At 43.9% G+C, this 17,625-nt stretch overlaps 1 protein-coding gene across 2 annotated transcripts in view; it reads right to left on the bottom strand.

Annotated features, from left to right (window-relative positions):
* PAK1 (p21 (RAC1) activated kinase 1) overlaps positions 1-16,931 on the bottom strand; it is a 192,908-nt gene extending 175,977 nt beyond the window's left edge. Inside the window, exon 1 of one of the 2 annotated variants that reach the window (XM_051850720.2) lies at positions 16,349-16,931. The gene's annotated coding sequence lies outside the window, so the exon portion shown is untranslated. The remainder of the gene's footprint in view (positions 1-16,348) is intronic. The other variant, XM_051850728.2, reaches the window with a different exon arrangement.
* Positions 16,932-17,625: the final 694 nt, after the last annotated feature.

A 17,625-nucleotide genomic window follows, 5' to 3' on the forward strand; every position in this document is an offset into this window, starting at 1 on the left:
AAGACCTCCAATGGGAAATATCAAGTAGACAATTGGGCATGTTAAGTCTAAGAGTTAAGGAGAGAGATTTAGACTAGAGATAACTGGGGGAAATGGGAGTCACCTGTGAGTGTATATGTGTGTGTATGTGTGTGTGTGTGTACAGTATTCAAAGGTAGGAGAATGAATTAGATCAAGTAGCAAATGTATAGTGTAAAAAAAGAGGCTCTCTCCAAACATTCTAACATTTAAAATCAAGGTAGAGGGGGAAGGCATTGTGGCACAGCAGATTGGGCCACCACCTACAACGCCAGCATCCATATAGGCACCACTTCAAGTCCCTATTGCTCCACTTCAAATTTAGCTCCCTGCAAATATACCTGGAGAAGCAATGGGTGAGATGGCTCAAGTACTTGAGTCCCTGACACTCATGTGGGAGACCTGGATGGAGCTTCCTGTCTCCTGGCTTTGGTCTACCCCATACCTGGCTATTGCGACCATCTGGAAGTAAATCAGCAGTTCAAAGTCTCAGTCTCTCTCTCTCTCTCTCCCTCTGCCTTTCAAAATAAATAAATATTTTTAAATAAAGAAAGATGGCATGAAATAAGATTTCTAAGATCATGGGAAAGAATCTAAAAGCATGTGGAAAAGCAAGACTTTCCTAGAAGGACAATCACTTCTTTAGCTGTAAAAGAAGGGTGTTTCAATTCTGTTGCAATAATAAAATATCTGAGGTTGAGTAATTTTTAAAGAACAGATTTATTGGCTCATGGTTCTGGAGGTTAGGAAGTCTAACAGCTTGATGCCAGTAAGAACCTCATGCTGCTTTACCTTATGGCGGAAAGCTGAATAGCAAGCAGGTGCATGCAGAAGAGGGAAAAAGACAAGGGCACCTCACTTTATAACAACCTGCTCTCATGGTAACTAATCCAGTCCCATGTGAAAGACATTAATCCCTCTTAACAACCTAATCACCTCTTAAAGGCCACAACTCCTACCACCTCCGCAATGGCAACCAAATTTCAACGTGACTTTCAAAGAGGATAAACTATCTTCAAACCATAAAAAGGGAGCAAATGCAGAATGGGTACAAATTCAAGTAGAGCTTTAGATTCAGTAATGAAAATATGAAAATGCTAATTTAACTATGATACATGAAGCAAAGTATGGAAGAAGGGCACAGAGAAAGAGGTAGGTTCAGAATAAAGAGAGAATCTAAGATAATCCTGAGAAAATGTTCCAACAGTTGACTTTTCCATAAGCAAGAATATCCTCTATAACCTGGATGGGTTTCACACAATCAGTACAAAGGCATTAAGAGCAAAATTGAGGTTTCCTTGACAAATAATTTTCCTATACTCCACTTCTCTGGTTTTAGGGAAACAATGAATATCATGTTAATTTCTATAATGGGGACAGGTGTCTGGCTTAGTTGTTTAGCTGCCAGAGGGACACTTGCTTCCCATTATTAGAGTGCCTGGGTTTGAGTCTGAGCTTTACTCCCAATGCCAGCTTCGTGCTAATGCACTCCCCTGGGAGGCATCAGGTGATGGTTCAAGTACTTCAGTCCCTGAAACCTACATGGGAGAGCTGGACTGAGCTCCAGGCTCCCAACTTCAGCCACCCATCCTTGGCTGCTGCCAGAATTTTGCAGTGAAACAGCAGATAGAATCTCTCTCTCTCTCTCTCTCTGCCTTTCAAGTAAAGTGAAAATCTAAAATAATAAAATTAAATATAATGAAGACTGAGGAGAAACATGGAGAAATATTTAGAGGTCAAGAAAAAAGGGCAGGGGCTGGCTCTGCGGCATGGTGGGTAAAGCCGCCGCCTTCAGTGCCAGCATCCTATGGGCACCACTGGTTCAAGTCTCAGTTGGTCCACTTCTGATCCAGCTCTCTGCTATGGCCTGGGAAAGCAGTTTTGGAAGATGGCCCAAGTCCATGGGCCCCTGCACCCATGTGGGAGATGCAGAAGAAGCTCCAGGCTCCTGGCTTCGGATCCGCACAGCTCCAGGCATCTGGGGAGTGAACCTGGGGATGGAAGACCTCTCTCTCTCTGCCTCTGTCTCTCTGTAACTCTGCTTTTCAAATAAACAAATACATGAAGGAAGGGAGGGATGGAGGGAGGGATAAAGAGAAAGAAAGAAAGAAAGAAAGAAAGAAAGAAAGAAAGAAAGAAAGAAAGAAAGAAAGAAAGAAAGAAAGAAAGAAAGAAAGAAAGAAAGAAAGAGAGAGAGAGAGAAAGAAAGAGAGAGAAAGAAAGAGAGAGAAAGAAAAAGAGAAAGAAAGAAAAAGAGAAAGAGAGAGAAAAAAAGAAAGAGAGAGAAAAAAAGAAAGAGAGAGAGAAAGAAAGAGAGAGAGAAAAAAAGAAAGAGAGAGAGAAAAAAAGAAAGAGAGAGAGAAAGAAAGAGAAAAAAGGGCAGGGGCCAATGTTCTGGCACAGCAGGTTAAGCCACCACCTGCAATGCCAAAATCCCATACTGGAATGCTGGTTTGAGTCCCATCTGCTCCACTTCCAATTCGGCTCCCTGCAAATGTATCTTAGAAAGCAGAAGAAAATGTTCCAAAAACTTGGGCCCCTGACACCCATATTGGAGACCCAGATGGAGTTCATGGCTCCTGGCTTCGGCCTGGCCCAGCCTTGACGGTTGCAGCCATTAGGGGAATGAACCAGCAGATGAAAGACCTCTTTCTCTCTCTGTCTCTCCCTCTCTGCCTTTCAAATAAATAAAATAAACCTTAAAAAAAAAAAAAAGAGAAAAAGGCAAATTAAGGTCTGCATTATGACTACAACTATGTAACTATGTATATTTATATATATGAAAAAGAAACAAAATAGAATTATGGTTTAATATTAAATATTAATGCTGTGACAAAGTAACTTGTGAAATAGAGCTCTTATTTTTTTTTAAGATTTATTTATTTATTTGAAAGTCAGAGTTACACAGAGAGGAGAGACAGGACAGAAAGAGGTCTTCCATCCAATGGTTCACTCCCCAATTAGCCGCAGGGGCCAGAGCTGCGCCAATCCGAAGCCAGGAGCCAGGGGCTTCCTCCCGGTCTCCCACACAGGAGCAGGAACCCAAGGACTTGGGCCATCTTCTACTGCTTTCCCATGCCATAGCAGAGAGCTGCATCAGAAGTGGAGCAGCTGGGTCTCAAACCAGAGCCCATATGGGATGCCGGCGCTTCAGGCCAGGGCGTTAACCTGCTGTGCCACAAAAGCTCTCATTTTTAACAGAAGAAAGTTAGTTACATTATGCATGTTAAGCCTTATTACAACTGTATGACATTTTAAAGAAACCCACACTAATCTCAAAGAAAACTACTGATTTCGAAACACTGCCTTAATACTAAAAACTTTCAGTAATAAGCAATTCCTCAACTCAAATGAAATGAAGAAAGACCCAGAATGACAAAGTAGCTGGTGATCAGCTGAAAATTTTTCCACACCCTTTGATAGCATCAAAGCATGCCTTCAACTTTTACACAGGTCAGAGGTCTTTGCACTGGGCAGAGGTATTTAGCATGGTGAGATTTCTTCTCTCCTATCCTCTCCCAATCAGATATTAACAGCATTCTTTCATGTTTGTCGAAGTTGAGGAAATCAAACAATGTTCTTAGAAAAGAAATCATATGGACCATAGTTTGAATGCTGGCTCCATGTAACACTGTTTCAATCAAAAGCATTTATTGACTGCTTACTATATAGTAGGCACTAGAAACACAACAGTGACCAAAAATACGTACTTTTCATTTTAAATAAAAGGGTATTCATCAAGGCGGTATGTACCAATGCCATCTTACTTGTTAAAGTGATCAGTTTAAGTTCATAACTGATCAAAAAGATAGGATTAATGTCAAAGGGATTACATAAATAAGACCAGTGTCTGCAAATAATAATAGATAGAATGAAAAAGGAGAAAATGATCCTACATGGGAAGCAGGATACACAGCAGACTCATAGAATGGCAAATGCCCTAAACAGCACTCTGGCCTCAGAATCAGCCCTTAAGACATTCAGATCTGGCTGAAGAGTCCATGAGAATATTTTAGGCATGGAAAGCCAAGACACTCTGGCAAAAAAAAAAAAAAAAAAAAAAAAAAAAAACACCTAAATGAAAGATCTCTGTGAATGAGACCCCAGTGGAAAGAACGGGCCATCAAAGAAGGAGGTACCTTTCTCTGAAGGGAGGAGAGAACTTCCACTTTGACTACGGCCTTGTCTAAATAAGATCAGAGTCTGCGAACTCAAAAGGCTTCCATAGCTTTCGCAACTCATGACAAGAGCCTAGGGTGATTACTGACTCCATAAACAAGAGTGTCAAATTGTTAAGTCAACAGGAGTCACTGTGCACTTACTCCCCATTAGGATCTCTGTCCTTAATGTGTTGTACAATGTGAATTAATGCTACAACTAGTACTCAAAACAGTATTTTACACTTTGTGTTCCTGTGTGGGTACAAACTGTTGAAATCCTTACTTAATATATGCTAAATTGATCTTCTGTATATAAACATAATTGAAAATGAATCTTGATGTGAATGGATTGGGAGAGGGAGCAGGAAAGGGGAAGGTTGCGGGTGGGAGGGAAGTTATGGAGGGGAAAAAAATCATTGTAATCCATAAGCTGCACTTTGGAAATTTATATTTATTAAATAAAAGTATAAAAAAGGTATCAAGGAATGGACAAATATGAAATAAAGTAAACAGAGAAAATGTCATAGATTCTAAATAATGGATATTTGGGTGCTCTGGCACATACTCTGGCCCCAATATTTTATTATTTAAATAAAGTGTAAACATATATAAAAGAATACACCTGAAGTTTCAATAGGAGAAATCTTTGTTAATGAGAAATTCGATCTTGAAGCTACTACAGATACCTAAAGACAGACTCAAGATCTCCTGGAATTTGAACTAATTAATTAATCAATAATATCTGCTTGTTTGTTTTAGCTGACAACGGAATGTAATATTCTACTTTCTGGCCACTATGTTTAAGCACTGGTTCATCTTACTCTGGAACTCTGAGAAGGGAGGAGCTGAGAGAGGCTGTGGCAGTTATTGACTGTCTCATAAACCTGGAATTTTTTAAAAGTCAAAGGAAAACAAAGCAAGTGCCACTGGTCAAGGCAGCACCTGAATCATCAGGAGTAAACATCAGATTGGGAGGAAAGATTCCAATTTTCAACATCCCAGCTACATCATCATGGACAAGCCACTTAATTTTCCCTTCAGCTGTAAAAATGAAGATATTTTTAGGATAGAATTCAATTAAATGAGCCTGTATATGAAAGTGGTTTGAAAACAGTAAAGCATAAATATATAAATTAATTATCCCTAGGCTGTTCAAGAAACTTGGACTTTCAAAAGTCTATCATTATGGATTTTTCTACTTTGTTCACCTGGGTTTTGGAGGTCTTTTTTTTTTTAAGTTACTTTACAAATTACACATATAGATAACTTCTTGAATTAATCAAATAAAAGCTATCTTGATAACAAATAAAAACCTCACACTCCAGACTAGCCAGATAATTCTAGATAGGAAATATTCTCAAATGGAAGACAATATTATAAAACAGTAATTCTCCAAAGGGTGACAGAGAACCCAAGAGTCCTTCGAACTATACCTAACCTCTCTCCACCCATACTCCAACCTGGAAATTTTATTTTGTTCCTCCAGCCCATTGGGAAATGTTTCCATTACGGGGAAAAGGTAAAAGCTGTGAGGCGAAAAGAGAAGATTAAGAATTACTGCCAGGCCAGCATTGTGGCATAGCAGATAAAGCCACCCCTTGCCTTCCTGCATCCCATATGGGCACCAGTTCATGCCCCAGCTGCTCCACTTCCAATCCAGCCCCCTGCTAATGGTCTGAGAAAAGCAGTGGAAGATTATCCAGGTCCTTGGGCCCCTGAAACCATGTTGGAGACCCGGAAGAAGCTCCTCGCCCCTGGCTTTGGCCTAGCCCAGCCCTGGTCATTGTGGCCATCTGGGGAGTAAACCAGTGGGTAGAAGGCCTTTCTCAGTGCCTCTTTCTCTCCCTCTTGCTGTAACTTAATTTTCAAATAAATCTGCCACATGGAATTTGAGCTGAGAAATCAGCATCAAATTCAACATCTGTGTAACAGTCAAGGAAACCAAGTTTCGTTTAGTGACTTGTTACGGTCACACAGTAACAATCATAAAAGTGTTTGAAATCCTTGTGTTTATCTCTTTACTTCCAAATTTTGTAATTGGTAAAATGAGTATAAAAAGATACCTCTTGTAGGTTTATTCTGAGGATTAAATTAAAAATTTGAATGTGAAGTGCCTGGCACTGGGAAAGTCCTCAGTAAAAGGCTGGCTATGAGGCTGATGATGTTGATGTGTTCCGACCCTCTTTTATCCCTAACGTACAATGAAGCTGAGGAAAGGGAGGGCTGGGAAACAGAGAACTCACTACCCAAAACTCATTTTTAACAAAGATTAGAAGGAAATATACGAGACACTACTATCAGTTACCTGTGATAAACTCTGATGACTTTGTTGGGATTTTACCTTTCATTCCATATTCTCTAAATTTTCTATGAGAAAAATGTATTACTTTCATAATGAAAGAAACATAAATTGATTATTAAAATAAACGAAGGGCTCTGCCTAAATATACTCAAATTGGAAGAGTGACTATCTAACAATATTGTAAACTACTGGACTCTGGTTACCAACTAACGGAAAAAATAAAAAATTATATTGGGGGGGACATTTGGTGCATGGGTTAAGAAAGCTGCATCCCATATGGGAGTGCCTGGGTTTGTGTCCGATTCAGCTTTCTATTCCAGCTTCTTGCTAATGCGCACTCTGGGTGGCAGCAGATAGCTCAAGCGCTTGGGTTCCTATCACCCTGTGAGAGAACCAGATGGAGTTCCTGACCCCTGGCTTTATGTCTGGCCCAGTCCTGGCTGTTGTACGCATTTGGTGAGTGAACCAGTAGATGAAAGATACCCCTTTATCTCTTTCTCTTTGCTTTTCAAATAAAGATAAATAAATAAAACTCTTTTAAAAAATACTTAGAATTAAGGAGAATCCTACAAATGGCTACAGAATCTTAGAGAGCTGAAGTACCTTTAAAGGCCATTTTACTACAAACTCCCAACTAATAGCCAACTTCAGTAAAGCACTTTCTAACTTACAATGCTGTGCATATATCCATGGAGCTTACCTGATTCTCACAACACTATAAAGGAGTAAGAAAACTACTGTACAATGGAAGAAACAGGAGCTCAAGGGTCAGAAGGTGGGTGGAGCCAGCATTGTGGTGTTAGCAGGTTAAGCTACTGCCTGTGACACCAGCATCCCCTATCAGAGTGCTCAGAGTCCTGGCTGCTCCAGTTCCTATCCAGCTCCCTGCTAATGCCCCTGGAAAGACAGCAGAAAATGGTCCAAGTCCTTGGGATCTCTTGCTCTCTCTCTGCCTTTCAAATAAATACATTTTTAAAAAGTCAGAAGGATCTGGCATCCTGCTGTATGCCCTCAGGCAATTCAGTTAACCTGTTTCTCTACCATAAAACCAAGACAAAATACCTTTCCAAACTAACCAGCAGACTGTTCAAGGAATAAAGTGAGATGATAACAGCCAAAGTACCTTGAACACAATACAAAAGGTCCTTCATCATTAGGGTCCTGCCTCCCTCTCTGTGCTCACCACCTCCCACCTTGTGCCCACTCTCTAATCACATTATACTACTCAGGGCCCCCCAAATAGGCTCTCATCACTGTCCTCTCTTTCAGGAAGGTCTTTCTTCTCTTCTCTCTACCCCACCCCAATGCTTGGTCAGCTGTTGATAATCTTTCAGAACCCATCCCAGGTATCATCACTTCCTTTAATATTAGCTCGCTAGGCCTCTCTTACTTGAGTACATGCCCTTCCTCTGTGTTCACACAGCACCCATACCTATCTCCCCGGGTCATTTCTGTCTCAACATGGTATAATTGTCTATGTACATGTCTGTTTCTCAAGGAAACTTTAAACTCAAGGGTAGGGATTGGGTATGACTCAGGACAATGTCTCATACTTGGTACATATTTAACAAATGAGTGAATTTTAAATGCAATAAAAAATTTTCATATAATAGATACATAATACATTTACTGTTACAAGGCAGTGCTTCTCAACTTTGGATGCATATCCGAATCACCTGTAAAACTTCAAAAACAGAGATGTCAAGAGATTTTAGTTTAGTAGACTTGAGTCAGAGCCCAAGCAACTGTATATTTCCTAATCTTCATAAGTTCAAATGCAGAACCAGAATTTTTTTTTTTTCTGACAGGCAGAGTGGACAGTGAGAGAGAGAGACGGAGGGAAAGGTCTTCCTTTGCCGTTGGTTCACCCTCCAATGGCCGCCGCGGCCGGCGCGCTGCAGCCGGCGCACCGCGCTGATCCGATGGCAGGAGCCAGGAGCCAGGTGCTTTTCCTGGTTTCCCATGGGGTGCAGAGCCCAAGCACCTGGGCCATCCTCCACTGCACTCCCTGGCCACAGCAGAGGGCTGGCCTGGAAGAGGGGCAACCGGGACAGAATCCGGCGCCCCAACCGGGACTAGAACCCGGTGTGCCGGCGCCACTAGGCGGAGGATTAGCCTAGTGAGCCGCGGCGCCGGCCAGAACCAGAATTTTCAAATCATTGCAGTACATTAACTATAGCCATAAAATTACTATTATTCTACCTAACATCTATGTAGCAACACCTTAAAATTCATTTTCATATGTTCTTTATTTAATTTAATCTTCATAACAATTCTAAGTTAGGTACTATTTTTATTTCCAAATGAAGAAATAGTTAAATAAGTGTGAAAGTTGATTTCTGCTTAACTTCAAAATGAGTCTTGTTCCTTTATATCTGTCTCCTTTCCTCAAAATTGATAAATAATAGTAGAGTAATACATAGAGTATACGAGAACAAGAGTTCCAATAAGGAAGACATCAATCTCAGCTTCATGGTGAACAAACAGGGAAAAAGAAAAGCCGGGCCTCAAAGATACAGCACAGTAGGTAGATGAGGGTGGAAGCCATACATAGAAGCACATTGGCACTGTCATTTATTAAATTCAGATTGAGATTCTACAAAGGAAAAAGTGGTTTTGCCAGCCTTAGTTGGAACTTACATAGTCTGAAAGGGAAAAGGGGGGCTGGCATTGTGGAACAACGGGTTAAAGCCCCAGCCTGTAGCATTAGTATCCTATATGGGCGAGTCCCAGCTGCTCTACTTCTGATCCAGCTCCCTGCTAATGTGCCTGGGAAAGCAACGGAGGATGGCTGAAGCCCGTGGGCCCCTCCATCCACATGGGAGACCTGGACGAAGCTTCTGACTCCCGGCTTTGGATCAGTTCAGCTCAGGCCATGCAGCGATTTGGGGAGTGAACTAGAGGAAGGGAGATGGCTCTCTCTCTCTTTCTCTCTCTGTGTGTCTCTACCTCTCTGTATAACTCTTTCAAATAAATAAAAATATATCTTAAAAAATAAAATAAAATAAAAGGGAAAGGGACATTGGGAAGGGCTGGAAGTGGAAGAGCAAAAGAACAAATAAATAGTAACAGATTTTGCAGTGCCACATGCAAAAACCTAACCCTGACTCCATGAATAAGAGCCAAGCTAACTAAGCCAACTAACTTTTTGTAACTAAGACTTGGATCAACTCTCAAGAATTAAACACCATATGAAATCATACTAATGAGGGCTCAATCAGCCTCTGGTTCTTCTGGGCTTGTTACTGCTCTGCTTCCTAAGAGGAGATAATCTGGAGGATCCTAGCACTGATCTGCCCATCTCAAAAACAGGAGGATGGGGGAGAAAAGGAAGTTATTCATGAGAAAAAAAAAAAAAAAAAGCTGAAAACAGAGACAGAGAAATGTAGTACATGATGATAAAGGAAAATGAATAACATTCAGACACAGGTGACTCAGAATACTGGATAAGGCCTGATCTTGCAGCTTCCATAAAGAGATGTTATCTTCTAAGTCTGCAATATCATGACCATCTGACAGAGTTTTATCATTTTTTTTCTAGTTCAAACTATGGATTGCCGTCAGAGTTTTCTTAAGGAAAAGAGGCTAAAAAGATTAGAAACCATCTAAAAGGATGTTCCCAGAACCCCAAAGTTTAGTTTGATAGAGTTCAAAAGTTCATATGATACAGTGGTAAAAGTATCACATCTAGAATTTTAAACCAATATTCGGGCATTTGCTAATGATGTGTCTTTAAGCAAGACAAGACCTCTATGATCCTCAGTCTCCTAACTCCTAAGTTGGGAATACCTGTCTCACAAGCCTATTGTGAAGACTGAAAAAATAATACCCAGGAAAAATATTACTCTTTTTCCTGTATGAATGATAAATGTAAATGATATGTAAATCTAATCTCGCCAATCTTTCTAATGAACAAAAAAGAAATTTTAACTCTCACAGCAATGTATCTGCAAAACCATGCCAGTATTCTCAGTGAAGAAAAATTAAAGCAGCCTGGGTACTGAAAATAACATATGTCTGCTGGAATCAGGTGGATATGGACTAAAACTGAGGCGTGCCACTTACTTGCAGCAAAATCTTGAACACATTCCCTCTACCAGTATGAGCCTGGGCTTCTTTATCTCTGAAACAGAGATCACTAACAACCATTTTACAAGACTATTTTGAAGGTTGAAAAAAACACATTAACACCTCACACAGTTTCTGGTATGGAAGTGTTCATTAATGTAAGTCATCACAACCTAACAACGAATTAATAGATTATTTTTTCAAGTGTTTCTTTATAGTGAATATTTTTATTTAGTTGTTTCATAATCCTTTAACTTAGAGCAACTGCCACTATTCTCATTTTACACTTGGAACAAAAATCAGAGAAAAAATTACTTTCACAAGAACATACAGTGACACAAAGACCAAATTAATGTCTCAACTTTAACCAAATATCTTTACTTTTCCAACACTTAATTTTTCCCAAATCCCAAATTACAAATTTTCCATTAAGAATTTTTTTTTTTTTTTTGATAGGCAGAGTGGACAGTGAGAGAGACAGACAGAGAGAGAAAGGTCTTCCTTTGCCGTTGGTTCACCCTCCAATGGCCGCCGCTGCAGCCGGCGCACCGCGCTGATCCGATGGCAGGAGCCAGGATCCAGGTGCTTTTCCTGGTCTCCCATGGGGTGCAGGGCCCAAGCACCTGGGCCATCCTCCACTGCACTCCCTGGCCATAGCAGAGAGCTGGCCTGGAAGAGGGGCAACCGGGACAGAATCCGGCGCCCCGACCGGGACTAGAACCCGGTGTGCCGGCGCCGCAAGGTGAAGGATTAGCCTATTGAGCCACGGCGCCAGCCCCCATTAAGAATTAAAATAGAGATTGACATTGTGGTATGGCAGTTAAATCCACCACTGGAACACCAGCATACCATACAAATGCCCAATCATGTCCGGCAACTCTATTTTCTTTTTTTAAAGATTTATTTATTTATTTATTTGAAAGGCAAAGTTACAGAGAAGCAGGGAGAGGCAGAGAAAAGAGATCTTCCAACTGCTGGTTCACTCCCTAAATGGCCACAACAGCCAGAGTTGGGCCAGTCCAAAGCCAGGAGCTTCTTCCGGGTCTCCCACACAAGTGCAGGGGCCCAAGCAGTTGGGGAATCCTCCACTGCTTTCTCAGGCACACGAGCAGGGAGCTGGATCAGAAGTGGAACAGCCGGGACTCAATCTGGGGCCCACATGGGATGTCAGCGTCACAGCAGGCAGCTTCACCAGCTCAGCCAGAGCACCAGCCCCTGGATGTTCTACTTGAAACAGAACTCCCTGCTATGGCCTGGGAAAACAGCTGACGATGGCTCAAGTGTTTGGGCCCCTGCCATCTATGTGGGAGACCCAGAAGAAGCTCCTGACTCCTGCCTTCAGTCTGGCCCAGCACTTGTCATTGCAACCATCTGGGGAGTAAACCACTGGACAGAAGATCTCTCTGTCCCTCCCTCTCTGTAACTCTGACTTTCAAATAAATAAAGCATCCCACCGATTGACCCAGTTCCCTGTTAATAAGTCCCAGAAAGCAACAGATGATAGCCCAAGTGCTTGGGCTCCTGCACCCATGTGGGAGACCTGAAAGAAGCTCCTGGCTTCTGGTTTGGTCTGGCTCAGTCGTGGCCATTGCAGTCATCTGCGGAGTGATCCAGCAGATGGGAGATCTTCCTCTCTCTAACTCTGCCTTTCAAATAATAAAATAAATCATTTTTTAAATGTTAAAGCCTTATTATCAAAATGCTATGTTACAATCTATTCCTAAATTGAAGAAAAAAAATGTACAAATGCAGGTTTCTCTTATGGTATGCTTATATAGTACTTTTTATCCTACTTTATCCTTCATTTCAGCACTCTTCACCCCATGTAGTATCTTTAGTTCCAAAAGAAACTGGACTGCACCCTATGAGTAACTGAACATACCATCCCCAAAAAGGGAATAGCACATAGCAGGGAAAAATTCAACTGTTTATAAGTAAGGGGATGAATAAATGAAGCACTCTACCAGATGGAAATCAGGAAAGGAGAAACCTAGGCATGGTGTGTTAGGGACAGTAAGAAAGTAAAAGACAGCATTTCAAGAGATTCGGAAGAGAAACCTTTGTCAAGAGTCAAACAGGCCCTTGTAAATGATATGGGTTTAAGTATAACTAGAGAAAGACAAAAACCACAGGAGACCTGAAAGGGACAGTTAAGTTAAAAAACTCAAAAGTAGAGGGCCAGCGCTGTGGCGCAGAGGGTTAAAGCGCCCGCATCCCTTATGGGTGCCAGTTCCAACTGTAGTTGCTCTACTTCTGATTCAGCTCCCTGCTATAGCACCTGGGAAAGCAGCAGAGGAAGGCCCAAGTCCTTGGGCCCCTGCACACACAGGGGAGACCCGGAAGAAGTTCCTGGCTCCTGGCTTCAGATCAGCTCAGCTCCGGCTGTTGTGGCCATTTGGGGAGTGAACCAGAGGATGGAAGACCTTTCTCTATATGTCTCTACCTCTTTCTGTAACTCTGTCTTCCAAATAAATAAAATAAATCTTTAAAAAATACTCAAAAGTACGACCAGTGTTGTGGAGTAGCAGGTTAAGCCTCCACATGTGATGCCAGCATCCCACATGGGTGTGGGTCCAAGACCCAGTTGTTCCATTTCTGCCCTACTAATGTGCCTGGGAAAGCAGCAGATGATGGCCCAAGTCCCTGGATCCCCAGCATCCATGTGGGAGACCCAGAAGAAGCTGCTGGCTCCTGGCTTCAGCCTGGCCCAGCCCTGAACACTGCAGTCATTTGGGGAGTGAACCAGTGGATGGAAGATCTCTCTCTGTCTCTTTCTCTCTTCCTCTCTCTGAAACCCTGCCTTTCAAATAAATAAATAAATAAAAATCTTTAAAAAAAAAAAAACACATCTCGAAAGTGAGGGTGCTTATTTAGACTTGCAAAACCAAATTACAAATTCCCAAGAAACAATCCCTGCCTAGGATAGTTCAACAGCAGTTTTCAGGTAATGGCTAAAACAAACAAAATAAAAAGATAAAAAATCCTGCAGGCTTTGGTTGGAGAATGACAGATGTAAAAGGGAAGAAAATTTCTACCTAAAACATCCCCAAAAATGTTAGGAATCCTTTGGATTTACATATTAAAGTGTACTTCCTTTTCATTATGAGAATGATTCTTAACTATAACCCCAAAGTAGCAGTTGGCAGTAAATGGGACTAAATCACCTTATAGTATTCATTCAACAAACTCTTGAGTTCCTGCTCTATGCTGTCATTACTCTAGGCATTAGAATTAAAGCAATGGAGAAAACAGACAAAACTTCCTGTTCTCAAGAAGTTTTCATTCTCTTAAGACAGATTATAAGTGGGATGGAATGGAATGTCAGGCAGTAAGTGTCATGGAAGAAAAAAAGGGAGAAAGGGAGCTACTAGGGTATCAGGAGGCAATTCTGAAACTGGTTTGCAAACTTCAGCAAGCATCAGAACCACTTAAGAGAGCTTGTTAAAGCAAAGGTCTCTGTGGGAGCCCCAACCTCAGAGTTGTTCATGTGTAGGTTTCAACTAGTACCCACTGATTTGCTAACAAGATGCCAGATTATGCTGAAGCTGTGATCCAGGGACCACACTTTGAGAAACTATTAGGAATCTCTAACTCATGGGCCTTGACTTTATTCTTTATACACATATTCATTCATTTAAACACTTATTCAATGCCAGGTCCTTTGCTAGCCACTAAAACTAAACAGATCATGCCCTCATGAAATTCACAGGCTAGTGAAAAAAGATAAGCACAGACTTAACATAATTGTAATACAGTGCCAGACAGAACTAAAAACGTGGTGTGTACATGAGCCAGAGGATGGAAAGGCAACTTATTACAAGGACACCTCTGTAGGCAGGGAAGGTGAAGAAGGCAGACATTCTAGGCAGATGAAACAGCACAAGGGGAAGCACAGATGAGAAAAAAGTGGTAGGAGAGAGTTTACCAAAACTGAGGCTGCAAAGGTAGACAATGCTCAGATCTCCAGTTTCTAGTTCCAAGCTAAGGAGTCTGAAATTTATCTTTTGACAATGAATAGTCAGAGGTAGGAATTACTTAAGTGATTACGCTTTGTTTTACAAAATCCCTGTGGTTACACAAATGCCTTCCTTTGAGGTGCTGCTTCCTTCAAGTCTATACAGAGTCTCAAAACCTGTGCTCAATAAATGTATGTAGAATTTTACTTTTTCTTATGGATGAGGGGCCAGCCTGAAGAACTCAATTTGGCCAGAAGCAAACTTGTAAAACAGGTCCAGCAACCTCAATTATTGCACACTACTCCCTGTACAACTGAAGTCCCCCGGAGATTAGGGCAGGCTGCATTGTTTACTTGTCTACCTCACCCACTAGACTTTGAGCTCTTTGAAGACAAGGAAGGTCTTAACACTCTTGAAATCCCCATGGCTGTGGCAAGAGGCTTGAAGCAGATTCCAGTAATAATGGATAAGAGAATAACTGAATAAGCAATTTTACCAGGTAGACCCACGAGCTCACGTAAAGGTATGTATAAGGTTCAGGGAATGTTTCAGGGTCCATATTCCCAAAACTTTTTTGAGAATTAGAGCTGATGTGGGGTAGGTTTCATATGCACCTGATTCAGGATTTCCCAAACAGAAATTAAAATGCTACAAGTGCCATAGGAGAAATCTCAGTGGGCCTCTGAAAGCCCCAACGGGGAGAAGTCAGCTCTACCTGAGAGGGAGGGGACAGATGCCAGCAAAGACTTGGGGGGAGGCATATTCTTCACTGGACTCTTGAAAGTGAAGTAGGTATGCTGCCTACCTGCCCATTCCAGGGACACAAAAGCAAACTCCTAGAATTTTAAGGCTGGAAGTGACCTGCTCAAGGTCACACAGGAAGTAGGTAAAGCCACAAGGTAAGACAAATGAGGTATCTTTGTACTGTGGACTCCTGTTTTCTCCTGACAAGAGATGAGAAAGCTCAAATACACAGTTGACGAAATTAAACATTTTTCCCAAGAACAATTCTTTAAAGACAAGAGTGATGGATTTGAATGTTTATTGGTAACCACAATACCAACCTTTCCCTTCACCTTTCACAGTTAAAAAATACAGTGAAGTGTAAGACAATTATCCAAGGGGTTTAACAAGGATTTTACTGGCAACACCGACACACACCCAGTACTTCTTAAGTATTCTTCCAAAACACTGCCAGTAATGTTTACCGTTGAAATATTCAAAACAGTGAACGCTGTAATAATGTCTTTTGAAATGGAATAGCTAATACAAAACAACTATAATTCTCCCTTCCTCGATTGTTTTCACCTTCCTAAGTTAGGGAGTACTCCCGGGATGGGGGAAGGGCTGCATAAATCGCACTACTGTTTTCTTTTCAAGTTGAACCCTAACGGTGGCTCTCCAAGCCTGGACTGGGGAACTTTTCCACGCAGAATGAAGCGGGCGCCCTGTGGCCAGGCTTCCCCGTCGCGGGCCACGGTGAGCGCTGCGGGACGGCCAAGTTCGGGACGGAGCTGGTCCCGGACTCGGACCTGTCTGGTCTCCCAGCCTCGGCCCGGCCCCTCCCCCGCCGGGGCCTCCCCCCTCCCGGCCCCCCGATGTCCCGGCGTCCGAGACCGGCGGTCGCGCGGGTGCGTGCACAGGGGGCCTTTGTTGGCCCGACGGGAGCGGCCCGCCTCGCGGGGCGGCGCCCGCCTCACCTCACCTGGCGCCCCCGCCCGCCGGGACCCGGCGCCCAGAATGAATGCGCCCAGGGCCCCCACCCCGTCCAGCCCACCCCGACCGCGCGCCTCAGCCGGGACAGCCCGCAACGCCAGGGGCACCGACCGGAGGCCGGCTCTTACCTTCCGTGCTCGCTCTGCTCCGCTCGGCTCCTCCTCCTGCTCCTCCACCCCGGTGGCGGCGGCCGGGCCGGGGGTGAGCGCGCGAGTGTGCGCGAGCCGCCGCTTCACTTTCTCCCTCCCGCCGCCGCCGCCGCGCGCCTCCCCCCGGCCGCTGGCTCTGGGGATCCCCTCAGGACCGAGGGACCTGCGAGGGAGGGGGCGGTGAGGCGGGAGGAGGCGCTGCGGGGCCGGCTCGGTGGGCTGAGAGGGGCGGGGATGTGAGGGGCTCGGACGGCCTCGGAGGGAGGTGGGAAGTCGATGGGGAGGCAGAGTTCTTTGAGCGGGATTTTGGGGACTGCGGGGTTCGGAGAAAAGAAGAGTCCGAGGGCAAAGTGTCTCCGGAGTAGGACAGCAGAGCGAGGCGGGGAGGCGCGATGGGCGAGCTGAGGGGGAGGGCGTGTGTGGGCAGCCGTGAGGGGGCGTCCACTGTGTAGCCGGCACCTTCAGTTCCAGTGGCAGCCGCTGCCCGCCGCCGCCCCGCCGCAGGCGCCCTATTGTAAGCCGCCTCCCGGGCCCGACCGCCTCGCCCACCGGCCCCCGCCCCGCCCCTGTGAGGCCTCGGCGCCGGCGGAGCCCTGCCCGCCCCGCCTCCCGCAGGTGGGAGGGGGCGGGGAGGGCCGGCTGGCCCACGTGAGCGAGACCAGCCCAGGCGAGGGGGAGGGCGAGCGCCGGGATGACGTCATCGCCTCATGACGCCAGAGGCTGGGGAATCACCCGGTTGCCTGTGACGTCATTGCGCCCGCTCCTCTGCTCTCTGCGGGTGCTCTCAACCCGCCGCAGGTTTCTTTGCTATGGACTTTGTGACTGAAAACCTTTGGGCAATTTCTGGGATGGCTGCAATCGGAAAAAGGCGGCTAACCCTCAGGATTCAGGGACTGCTGCTTACAAAGCACCACCGCATTCGTTAGCTCATTTCCAAGGACTGAATTTGAAAACGGTTTCGTGTGATCTCAGAGCCACATTATCTATGATTCTAATTGTTTTCTTTGGGTAGGATGTGGGAGCCAAAGTGGGGAGACAAAGGATAACCATGGTGACCTGACACAGAAAAAAAAAAATGGCTTCCTTTCCCGTTTTTCTCTTTGTATGATGTCTACTTTCTCCAAACCTTGCCCTGGAGCAAAGATTATGTATTTACCAAAACCTCCCCCACAGCGTTCACCTGCATGCATTGTTGTACCTCAGATTCAACGTGTCCAGTACTGGACAGCATTGGTGGCTGAAAGTCTGGAACAAGA

The sequence above is a fragment of the Oryctolagus cuniculus genome, chromosome 1 (genome assembly GCF_964237555.1).
Source record: "Oryctolagus cuniculus chromosome 1, mOryCun1.1, whole genome shotgun sequence".
Taxonomy (NCBI): Eukaryota; Metazoa; Chordata; class Mammalia; order Lagomorpha; family Leporidae; genus Oryctolagus; species Oryctolagus cuniculus.